At 40.2% G+C, this 13023-nt stretch overlaps 1 protein-coding gene across 7 annotated transcripts in view; it reads left to right on the forward strand.

Annotated features, from left to right (window-relative positions):
• THADA (THADA armadillo repeat containing) overlaps positions 1-13023 on the forward strand; it is a 362728-nt gene that overhangs the window by 278373 nt on the left and 71332 nt on the right. The window lies entirely within an intron of this gene.

Genomic DNA, 13023 nt, shown 5'->3' on the forward strand with positions numbered 1-13023 from the left:
AGCTCCTTGAAAAGTCACATTATGAGAAAGGAAAAAAATCCAACGTAGGAAGAAAAGCAGCTATCAAGAGGTAAAATTAATAGCAAGAACAAAGAAATGAAAGATCACCACACCCAGAGTAGGAAGCAGAGCTGCTGCTAGTCTCATGGCCGGGTTACATTTTACTCCCAGGCTCACCTCCATTGCTCATCTGGCAGAATTTACTTAACTCCTCTCTAAACACTAAATAGGGTTCCCAGTCCGACCAGATTCTCTCAGATTTGCCAGCTGTAAACTGCATCTTGCTGCATCACTCAGTCCTATAGTTGTTGGTCTATAGTCCAGCAGTTCCAGGAACCTCTTCAATCTCAGAGTTTATTTGCCCAGAACTGTAAACTGTAGCTCTGGCAAGAGACTGAGATAGGTAGTCTTAGCTTTTCTCTTACTACAGGTGGGACAACAGAGGTAAGCCCTAGTTATTCAAAGGAATCTTCCCAGCCAGCTCCCCATTCTCAGATTGGTTTTACACTGTATCTCATTGCCTAAGAGTGGAAGAGAAGCCCCAGGTCCTCTATGGGGCAAAGGTTAAATTAAATGGGAATATTTAAGGTATGATGATAGGGAAATTTTCAGTCTTGTCTTAGGTTCCCTGACAAAGAACCAGAAGCAGTGTCTGCTTAGAAATAATTAACTGTTTGTATCTTTGGGTTGTCATGTGTTTATCCCCAAGCATTTCCTGACTTCCTCCCTGTGTTGGGCAGAAGCAGAGATGGGATGGTGGGTGGAGGCAAGAAGTAAAAGCTGTTGGCTGCACCCAGGGTCCGGTGAGCTCCTTTTTAGCCTACCCAATTCTCTCAGAGCTCTTCTGATTCATTGTCTCCCAAGCCTCAGGGACTGTGTGCACTTTTATTTTATAGGTTGACAAAATAGTGTTCAAATAGTATTCTCAGAAGTTCATCTTAACTTCCTCAGTGGCAGATAAACAGTTTCTGTGCTTAAGAAGTGCCTGCCTTTGAAGATATGCTGGGGGCAAGGGAAGGAAGTGATGTTTTCAAAGGTACACATGTAGGGAAAACACCTCTGTAAGCAGGGCATGAGGGGCTCACAGACCTAGAAACCAAAATAGGCAAGAAGTAAGTCACCACTCAGTTCATGGTGCTTCTCAAGACAAAGTTAGTCTCCAGATCCTTCCACTGGGTCATTCCACATGTTTATAACTACAGGGGCCCCTAGGGTCAGGATTGCAATTTATAAGGAAGAGCAGAGGATTAAATAGAAGAATGGAATTTCCCTTCCATAGGAGAAGCCAAGATTTATTAAATCAGTTGATTTTGTTGTAGTTCCTATGGTTTCCTTTTGTCCCCAAAATAATTTTTTTTGCAGAAGAATTGTGTAACAGGACAATAACATTCACAGGGTGTACAAATATGCAAATAACTGTTTGTGATTATTTTTAGAACCAATTAATCAACTTTTAGATAAGAACTTTTGTTGGATTTGATTACAGATCTCACTGACTAGAGCTACAATGCTTTGAAATAGAAAAAGCTGGCCATCTCACCATGCATTAAAAGTGAAATCTGCTTCATATTTTCTCACCCCCTACTTTTTTAAAGAGTGTAGAGATTCTGGGAGAGAGAGGAAGGATAGTGGAAACTCAGCTACATCTGCAAAGTTTTCTTGATCCAGTGGTATCAGTGAATTCATAGCCTTTACCACATATGAAAGAAAAATGCATTCATTTGTTCATCCACTGATTCATTCATTTGAGGCAGAGGGAACAGCATGTGCAGGGTAAGAAGAATAAAGAACCTCCTAAAGCTCAGGGGCAAGTGACCCGCATAGTGGCACAATCTGTGTTTTTGCCATTTATGCAGTATCCCCGATAAATGCCTTAGTCCCCAGCAGTGAAGCCATGTTTTTTCTGTTTGGTTGGCCTTTTCAGTTGTGAGCAGGATACTTCCTGCTGCATGGGTCCTGATTGCAGCTTATAAGTAGAACAAGTTTGCTGTAATCAATAGGGCTTCACTTCCTCCACGCCATCTGTGCTGGGGCTCAGAAAATGCTGTAATTTGGGGCCCATACACTTATTCCCTTTTGCCCCTTTTATTTTGACCAGCACAAAACAATCAGGCCATCTTGATTTATGACATAACAGCAAAGGCCAGGAACTGTATAATATTCTGGAGCTCTTTCGTTAAGCACTAGATGAAGAGGTTGACTTATGATTAGGGGCCATGGTATACAAAACACTAATAACATTAAACACTAGAATTACACATATTCAGCATGGCAAGGTGTTTACACTGTGAGAAGCATGGATGATCTCAGATGGTCTGAACTAGCGGTTCTTAAAGCATGAGGCAAGCATCAGTGGCACCAGCAGCATCGATGTGATTTTGAGGCCTGGCCCCAGATGCATCTGGGGGAGAGCATGCTGAAGTCTGAGAGCCACTGGTCTGGGGTAACAGCAGCCACCCCTCTGGGAATAGGCACAGTGACTGGAAGTCCAGTTGTAAGTCCGGGAAAGGAAATCCCGGAGCAAAATACCGCTAAAAACCGAAATCAGTCAAAGGGAGAAATAAAGTTTAAAATCCGTTTATTGCTTACAAACTACAGTCCAGGGCCTTGTTTCTTTCCTGCTCCAGCAGAAGCAAAACCGGCCCTCCCCTCACCTCTCAGATAGAGATAAGCCTTTCTTGCTCAGGTAATTACCCATTGATATGGAGATGAACTTCTCTCCACCCCTGAGGAATGATGCCAATGTGCTAAAGCCATACTTCTTTCCACCTCTGAACGTCTATTGATATGCAGATGTACTTAAGCCAGTGGATATTCTGAAAATATTACAATTTTACCCACACCAGGTGAAACTGCCCTCTTCTTTTAATCTCTTACTTTCTCCCTTTGCTGAGCACATACTGAGAGTTAAATTCACCTAACTTAACTTTTCTTATGATGAAACTCCACTGTATCCATAATTATGTGGTAATGATATCACCCATATTTTTTTTCCAGGGTGCCCTTGTTAAAGCTATTCGGATTAATATGCATCTTTTAAGATTATGTTGATTTTTGTAAAAAGAAATCTTAACAAACCTGTATGAGTAGCTCAGAAAATCAAGACGAATGACCCATAGTCCTGCCCTCTGGGGTTCTGCCCCTCCTCTGGAAAGGAGACAGACTTCCCTAAATAGTCAAACAGCATTTGTGAAATATGATGCCATCCCTGTTCAAGTTATGTGCTGCTTTTAAATACTTTTTCAGCACCTGGTTGATATTAGCGCCCTATCTTGGTTTGCTAGGGAGTGGCAGTTTTGAAATCCAGTTAATTTAGCCATTACTGTTCAGGTTACAGACATAACACCGAAATCTGCAATTTGCCAAAGAATCAAGACCTGCTAAAATAACACATCTGAGATTACCAGAGGGAATTGTGTGAATAGGCCACTGTACTCCTTCACACAGACACTCGGCTCATTGTCCCCAGGGGCGAGTCCCTTCGGTTCCACCCTACAAAATTTCTGTTCAAAGTAATCCTGCTGTACAAACAGATCAACCTCAGGAAACTTTTATCAACTTCTCCAAAGCTGCAGTTCTGTAATGTTGGTCCCTGGTGACATTTTCACAAAAAAACTATAGCAAATTTTTCTTAAGGCCAGATTTATTTTAAAAATTGTCTTTTATGATGACAGTACAAATTTATTGCTTTTTTGGTAAGATAGCCTTTCTTCCATGAAATGATAATAGATGGTAAGTTTTTAACATCCTTACTTTACAAAATAAAAAGCTGGAAGCTTATACTAGTCTGTCACATTGTTTTAGTCATTTTATAGGTCCTTGAATTCCAAACTTAGGGATTATATTTCTCCATTGAACCAGGACTTAGTCAAGCAGTAGGTATTATCCTTCCAAGTGGATCCGACCATGTGGCTGTTCCTTTGAAGGCTAGAAATATCCTTACTAAAGAAGAAAGAAAAGTTGGTTTCAAAAATGAAATCAAATTGGATGCTTAGAATCAGTCACACATACTTGGGTGACTAAAATGATTGTAGAAATGGGAAAATACAAAGACTTCCCCAACAAGGAGGGCTAGAAAAATCTCCAATTGACAAGCATTTGCAAAAATCATCTAATATATGAAAAATAAGATGGGATCAGTAAAGGAAAGACTCAATTCTTCCATTGGAACACTCGATTTTCCAGGAAGGACAGGAAGAACAAAACCCAAAGTCCCTTTTATTTTGACCAGTCAAGCCTGAATGCACATAGAAAAGTTATCTTCTAGAGAAGAGGATTGCAAACCTAAGACTGAGGAACCCCATCTAAAAACTAACAGTAGTTTTTTGTGCCCTACGGACCACAGGTACTCATAGAAATGGAAATACATTCCCCTAAGCTGGTCTAGACTTTGAAGTGCACTTGGTAGGGCAGAACATAAAACAGTGCTTCACCAGGGAGAAATCGAGGTTGTGAAAAACATTTGGTGAACTTCTGTGGGGTATAGAGCTGGTAGCTGTCAACCCCAGCTGTACACTGGAATCACCTTGGTCGCCTTAAAACCAGGCTTACTCCAGGGGTGTGGTCCAAGTGTCCCTTGACATAAGTGTTTTTCTAAAGCTCTCTAGATGAATTTAATGTACTTCCTGGGCTGAGGAACCACTGTGCTAGAGAGGAAGGCAATCCGTCCATTTTAGTCACTGCAGCTACTTATGTAAAAGTATTGGGTGCGTGTAACACCAACCGCCTGTTCCATCTCGAGACCCCCTTCACTCTAGGCAGTGGGGGAGAGGGCATTGTGTGATCCCACCAAATGGGGGCTCCCTGAGAGCAGAGCCTGGTCTTTCTAATTCACTGCTACATCCTAGACCTAGAACAGAACCTGTACGTACTGAACCAGTGTTGAAGGACTGCCTGTTAGGGGCTGTTATGGTGCTTTTTCATTCTTTTGAATTCTTGGTGATTACCCTCCTTTGATGCTTTTATGTGTAAGAGAAAATATAGTGTGAATTTTCTAGTTCTTCACTATGATGAAGTACCAGGCTGGAATCTGCTGTGCTCTGCTTGGACCTGCAACCCCTACCTTCCCTCCCATAAAGGCTATGAACCCCTGTGAATATCTTGGGAATGTGATTCTCAGCTGGGTACATAGCAGAATTACTCATCAACTTCCTAAGACTGCAGATGTCTGTGCCCAACTCAAAGCCAACTGAATCAGCATCTGCAAGAGGAGGATTCAGGCTTGTGTGGTTCTCATCACATCTGGTTAAGAAACATCACTTGAGGACAGTGGTTTTCAAAATACCTGGCAGCAGTGGAGGGTTTAGCACCTGGGACCTTGTTAGAAAAGCAGGTTCTCAGCCCCATTCTAGACCGCCTCAGTCAGAAACGTGGGGGTGGGGCGAGGCAGTCTGTGCTGGAACAAACCGGTAAAGTGATTCTGACACTCCCCTAAGGCTGAGACACTCTGCTGTAGGACAGCTCTTTGGGTCTAACTGCACAACAGAGAGTATTTTTTCTGAGCAACAGGAAGTGCCTAATTTTCTGGGGAAAGTGCCTAAATGAAGGTCATGTGATAATTTTCTAACTTGTGGCCTGGACCTAACCTCTCCCTTTGCTCCTCTGCTGACACATTAACTCAGCAAACCTATCCACTGGTTTCCGTTCTCTCCTGACTCTGCCTGGAGCATTTGCTCTTTCCTCTGCACTCAGCCTTCAGAGCCCATCTTAAATTTTATTCTGGCCTGAAAGCCCTTTTTTTTACTTCTTCCTGTAGAACAAAGTGCCTGTTTGCATTCATTTTAGTTATCCTTATGGCTTTTGTAATTCTCTCTACCTACCTTTTCCTATGTGACCTCGGGCAAGTAAGCTATTTCTTCATCTGTAAAATGGGAACAATAACAGTGTCTACTTCATTAAATGAGTTAAAACTTGTTGAAGTGCTTAGAATAACATTCAACAAGTGTCAGTTCTAAAAGTGATTATTATTGATAGCATTAAATAATGGGTATGTAATGCTCTGTAGTGTGGGGCCATATACTCAGTGAATGTCAGCTTTTTTCACTCACAGTTTTAGGGCACTTAAGCATTTTGCAATTTTTGCAGTAGTCTTTATCCTCCCATTAGTTTGAAAGCTCATTTCTTTCTCAGCTCTGAATCACTGTATCAACGAAAGTATCTAATACATGCTCAATAAATGCTTATGGAATCATACTGGACTCCACAGGCAATGTAGGCCAAGAAGTCCCAGAGGAGCCCTTCCTGAGCATGTCCCCATCTCCCCTTTCTTTGGGCTAATGTCTTCAGTCCCTGGCTTCTTGAAGCTGTCCTTCCTCAAGTCCCCAGAGGAAGCAGGTGGATCTAGATGCCCAGCTCTTAAGTCCAGCAAAAACTATACACTGTACCTGGAATAGCTCTTTCAAATAACAGGTTCCTCTGAAAATTATCTAGGATGGCCTAGACAATTCTTCCTGCTTTTAATGATATTTTAAAGAGCAGATTTCTGAGCCATGTTTCAGACAAATAATTGAAATTCCTTTTTAATGCAGTGTTGCCCTTGGGCAGCAGTGGATGGGAAGGATAGGGAACTGGTACCTGGAGATGCAGTAGGGTGGTCTTCTCATTATTAAATTGCAATGGGATTAGGTTTTTAGGCATTGAAAATAGAGATGATGACCCAAAGGTTGAGGATCCTGACTGCCTGGGGTTTCCCTGATGCTTTGTAAAGATGGCTGCCCTCTTGCTTGAACTTGAACTTCTGCACAGTCTAAGTTGAAAGCAGAAGTGTGTCCACAACTGAAGCTGGCAGATGGCAGATGACGGCCTCCGTGGGACACAGTCATACTGGAGCCTGAGCCCCCACTTTGCCTCTTGGGGCAAACATCATTTTGAAACAATTTGATGTGTAACATGAACATTCTGTATTTTTTTTTTTTTTGTAGATAATTATTTTTTATTGAAGGGTAGTTGACACACAGTATTACATTACATTAGTTTCAGGTGTACAACATAGTGATTCAACATTTATATACATAACAATTCTAGGTACCAGCTATCACCATACCAAGCTGTTACAATATCTTGACTATATTCATTACATCCCGGTTACTTATTATTTTACCATTGGAAGTGTATACTTTTTTTTGTGAGGGCACCTCTCATATTGATTGATCAAATGGTTATTAACAACAATAAAATTCTGTATAGGGTGTCAATGCTAAATGCACAATCATTAATCCACCCCAAGCCTAATTTTCGTCAGTCTCCAATCTTCTGAGGCATAACAAACAAGTTCTTACATGGAGAACAAATTCTTACATAGTAAATAAGTTACATGGTGAACATTATAAGGGCAGTCATCACAGAAACTTTTGGTTTTGCTCATGCATTATAAACTATAAACAGTCAGTTCAAATATGAATACTCATTTGATTTTTATACTTGATTTATATGTGGATACCACATTTCTCTCTTTATTATTATTATTTTTAATAAAATGCTGAAGTGGTAGGTAGATACAAGATAAAGGTAGAAAACATAGTTTAGTGTTATAAGAGAGCAAATGTAGATGATCAGGTGTGTGCCTGTAGACTATGTGTTAATCCAAGCTAGACAAGAGCAATAAAACATCCACATATGCAGAAGATTTCTCTCAGAACAGGGGGGGTGAGGTTCTAAGCCTCACCTCTGTTGATCCCCAATTTCTCACCTGATGACCCCCCTGCGACTGTGCCTGTCTTAGGTTGTTCCTCCCTTGAGGAATCTTACCCGTCTCTGGCTAACCAGTCATCTTCCGGGGCCATACAGGGAAATGTTAAGTTGGTAAGTGAGAGAGAAGCCTTATTGTTTGAAATGGTTAGCTTTTTATTTCTTTGCATATTTATGCCCTGTAGCTTCTATGCCCAGCATTTGTCTTGAGGTATCTTTACCACTTGGAAGAATTATGATACTCGGTAAATTTGATATGAGGCACGAATTCTATTTAAGGGTTGTATTTAGGAAGGAAGAAGAAAAGCTATAGAAGGAGCAGGCGGAAGAAAACATGGGAAGATTATTTCTTTGACATATCTTCTTGTAGAATAACTTCAGCATGTATACGTTTTAAGCTACTACTTAAATTGCGCACACACATTAACATAATAGGAGTATAGTTACATAACCAAGCATACCTGTAATTACCAGCCATCTCCAGTGAAACCAAGAAAACCAGTTAGGCACCTTAGGCATTTGTGAAAACTTATCTATGATATGGTGGATATTGTCCAACTGAACTTGAACACTCTGAGAGAAATCAGACAAATTAAAACAACCCATTCCTGGGGAATGTTCACATTCCTTATGTTCTTTTAAAAGTATATAGTCTGTAGTTGTAAGATTTTGGAGCGCTACAATTTGCACTTCTCCTAATTCTTGGTTGAGTTCCAACAGTATAGATCCAGTCAAATTTGTTGTTTTACTGTATGCACAGGCCAGCTTAGATATCTCCTTCCTCATTCCCATGGCAAGTCCAGGAACTGGTGGGATGAGTGCATCTACAGCTGTAGCAGTGCCTGGATCTTTGTTGGGGTTTTTTGATGATCATCTTCTGTCATGAGTCTTCCCGAGAGTGCTGTTGTTGGAAGTTCTTTTTCATATCGTATCTTGGTTCATTTTCAGGGTAGCCCAATTAGGCTTTGATCCTCTGTATAAACACAAACAGACCCTTTGCCTACACTTTTATATGCCCTTTATACCCTTGTGTAGAACTCATTGGAGGTTACCACACAGGAACTGCCCTTTATTTTTTTTTTTGGTATCACTAATCTACACTTACGTGACGAATATTATGTTTACTAGGCTCTCCCCTATACCAGGTCCCCCCTGTAAACCCCTTTACAGTCACTGTCCATCAGCATAGCAAAATATTGTAGAATCACTACTTGCCTTCTCTGTGTTGTACAGCCCTCCCTTTTCTCCTACCCCCCCATGCATGCTAATCTTAATACCCCCCTACTTCTCCCCCCGCCTTATCCCACCCTACCCACCCATCCTCCCCAGTCCCTTTCCCTTTGGTACCTGTTAGTCCATTCTTGAGTTCTGTGATTCTGCTGCTGTTTTGTTCCTTCAGTTTTTCCTTTGTTCTTATATTCCACAGATAAGTGAAATCATTTGGTATTTCTCTTTCTCCGCTTGGCTTGTTTCACTGAGCATAATACCCTCCAGCTCCATCCATGTTGCTACAAATGCTTGGATTTACCCTTTTCTTATGGCTGAGTAGTATTCCATTGTGTATATGTACCACATCTTCTTTATCCATTCATCTATCGATGGACATTTAGGTTGCTTCCAATTCTTGGCTATTGTAAATAGTGCTGCGATAAACATAGGGGTGCACTGATCTTTCTCATACTTGATTGCTGCATTCTTAGGGTAAATTCCTAGGAGTGCAATTCCTGGGTCAAATGGTAGGTCTGTTTTGAGCATTTTGATGTACCTCCATACTGCTTTCCACAATGGTTGAACTAACTCGCATTCCCACCAGCAGTGTAGGAGGGTTCCCCTTTCTCCACAGCCTCTCCAACATTTGTTGTTGTTTGTCTTTTGGATGGCAGCCATCCTTACTGGTGTGAGGTGATACCTCATTGTAGTTTTAATTTGCATTTCTCTGATAATTAGCTATGTGGAGCATCTTTTCATGTGTCTGTTGGCCATCTGTATTTCTTTTTTGGAGAACTGTCTGTTCAGTTCCTCTGCCCATTTTTTAATTGGGTTATTTGTTTTTTGTTTGTTGAGGCGTGTGAGCTCTTTATATATTCAGGACGTCAAGCCTTTATCGGATGTGTCATTTTCAAATATATTCTCCCATACTGTAGGGTTCCTTTTTGTTCTATTGATGGTGTCTTTTGCTGTACAGAAGCTTTTCAGCTTAATATAGTCCCACTTACTCATTTTTGCTGTTGTTTTCCTTGCCCGGGGAGATATGTTCAAGAAGAGGTCACTCATGTTTATGTCTAAGAGGTTTTTGCCTATGTTTTCTTCCAAGAGTTTAATGGTTTCATGACTTACATTCAGGTCTTTGACCCATTTTGAGTTTACTTTTGTATATGGGGTTAGACAATGGTCCAGTTTCATTCTCCTACATGTAGCTGTCCAGTTTTGCCAGCACCATCTGTTGAAGAGACTGTCATTTCGCCATTGTATGTCCATGGCTCCTTTATCAAATATTAATTGACCATATATGTCTGGGTTAATGTCTGGATTGTCTAGTCTGTTCCATTGGTCTGTGGCTCTGCTCTTGTGCCAGTACCAAATTGTCTTGATTACTATGGCTTTCTAGTAGAGCTTGAAGTTGGGGAGTGAGATCCCCCCTACTTTATTCTTCTTTCTCAGGATTGCTTTGGCTATTCGGGGTCTTTGGTGTTTCCATATGAATTTTTGAATTATTTGTTCCAGTTCATTGAAGAATGTTGCTGGTAGTTTCATAGGGATTGCATCAAATCTGTATATTGCTTTGGGCAGGACGGCGATTTTGACGATATTAATTCTTCCTAGCCACAAGGATGGGATGAGTTTCCATCTGTTAGTGTCCCCTTTAATTTCTCTTAAGAGTGACTTGTAGTTGTCAGAGTATAAGTCTTTCACTTCTTTGGTTATGTTTATTCCTAGGTATTTTATTTTTTTTTTGATGCAATTGTGAATGGAGTTGTTTTCCTGATTTCTCTTTCTGTTGGTTTGTTGTTAGTGTATAGGAAAGCCACAGATTTCTGTGTGTTGATTTTGTATCCTGCAACTTTGCTGTATTCCGATATCAGTTCTAGTAGTTTTGGGGTGGAGTCTTTAGGGTTTTTTATGTACAGTATCATGTCATCTGCAAATAGTGACAGTTTAACTTCTTCTTTACCAATCTGGATTCCTTGTATTTCTTTATTTTGTCTGATTGCCATGGCTAGGACCTCCAGTACTATGTTAAATAACAGTGGGGAGAGTGGGCATCCCTGTCTGGTTCCCGATCTCAGAGGAAATGCTTTCAGCTTCTCACTGTTCAATATAATGTTGTCTGTGGGTTTATCATAGATGGCCTTTATTATGTTGAGGTACTTGCCCTCTATTCCCATTTTGCTGAGAGTTTTTATCATGAATGGATGTTGAATTTTGTCAAATGCTTTTTCAGCATCTATGGAGATGATCATGTGGTTTTTGTCTTTCTTTTTGTTGATGTGGTTGATGATGTTGATGGACTTTCGAATGTTGTACCATCCTTGCATCCCTGGGATGAATCCCACTTGGTCATGGTGTATGATCCTTTTGATATATTTTTGAATTCGGTTTCCTAATATTTTGTTGAGTATTTTTGCATCTACGTTCATCAGGGATATTGGTCTGTAGTTTTCTTTTTTGGTGGGGTCTTTGCCTGGTTTTGGTATTAGGGTGATGTTAGCTTCATAGAATGAGTTTGGGAGTATCCGCTCCTCCTCTATTTTTTGGAAAACTTTAAGGAGAATGGGTATTATGTCTTCCCTGTATGTCTGATAAAATTCCGAGGTAAATCCATCTGGCCCGGGGTTTTGTTCATTGGTAGTTTTTTTATTACCGCTTCAATTTCATTGCTGGTAATTTGTCTCTTTAGATTTTCTGTTTCTTTCTGAGTCAATCGTGGAAGGTTGTATTTTTCTAGGAAGTTGTCCATTTCTCCTAGGTTTCCCAGCTTGTTAGCATATAGGTTTTCAGAATATTCTCTAATAATTCTTTGTATTTCTGTGGGGTCCGTCGTGATTTTTCCTTTCTCATTTCTGATACTGTTGATTTGTGTTGACTCTCTTTTCTTCTTAATAAGTCTGGCTAGAGGCTTATCTATTTTTTTTATTTTCTCGAAGAACCAGCTCTTGGTTTCATTGATTTTTGCTATTGTTTTATTCTTCTCAATTTTATTTATTTCTTCTCTGATCTTTATTATGTCCCTCCTTCTGCTGACCTTAGGCCTCATCTGTTCTTCTTTTTCCAATTTCGATAATTGTGACTTTAGACCATTCATTTGGGATTGTTCTTCCTTTTTTAAATATGCTTGGATTGCTATATACTTTCCTCTTAAGACTGCTTTTGCTGTGTCCCACAGAAGTTGGGGCTTAGTGTTGTTGTTGTCATTTGTTTCCATATATTGCTGGATCTCCATTTTGATTTGGTCATTGATCCATTGATTATTTAGGAGCGTGTTGTTAAGCCTCCATGTGTTTGTGAGCCTTTTTGCTTTCTTTGTACAGTTTATTTCTAGTTTTATGCCTTTGTGGTCTGAAAAGTTGGTTGGTAGGATTTCAATCTTTTGGAATTTTCTGAGGCTCTTTTTGTGGCCTAGTATGTGGTCTATTCTGGAGAATGTTCCATGTGCACTTGAGTAGAATGTATATCCTGTTGCTTTTGGATGTAGAGTTCTATAGATGTCTATTAGGTCCATCTGCTCTACTGTGTTGTTCAGTGCTTCTGTGTCCTTACTTATTTTCTGCCCGGTGGATCTATCCTTTGGGGTGAGTGGTGTGTTGAAGTCTCCTAGAATGAATGCATTGCAGTCTATTTCCCCCTTTAGTTCTGTTAGTATTTGTTTCACATATGCTGGTGCTCCTGTGTTGGGTGCATATATATTTAGAATGGTTATATCCTCTTGTTTGACTGAGCCCTTTATCATTATGTAGTGTCCTTCTTTATCTCTTGTTACTTTCTTTGTTTTGAAGTCTATTTTGTCTGGTATTAGTACTGGAACCCCTGCTTTCTTCTCGCTGTTGTTTGCTTGAAATATGTTTTTCCATCCCTTGACTTTTAGTCTGTGCATGTCTTTGGGTTTGAGGTGAGTTTCTTGTAAGCAGCATATAGATGGGTCTTGCTTTTTTATCCATTCTGTTACTCTGTGTCTTTTGATTGGTGCATTCAATCCATTAACATTTAGGGTGACTGTTGAAAGATATGTACTTATTGACATTGCAGGCTTTAAATTCGTGGTTACCAAAGGTTCAAGGTTAGCCTCTTTAGTATCTTACTGCCTAACTTAGCTCGCTTATTGAGCTGTTATATACACTG

The sequence above is a fragment of the Manis pentadactyla genome, chromosome 2 (genome assembly GCF_030020395.1).
Source record: "Manis pentadactyla isolate mManPen7 chromosome 2, mManPen7.hap1, whole genome shotgun sequence".
Taxonomy (NCBI): domain Eukaryota; kingdom Metazoa; phylum Chordata; class Mammalia; order Pholidota; family Manidae; genus Manis; species Manis pentadactyla.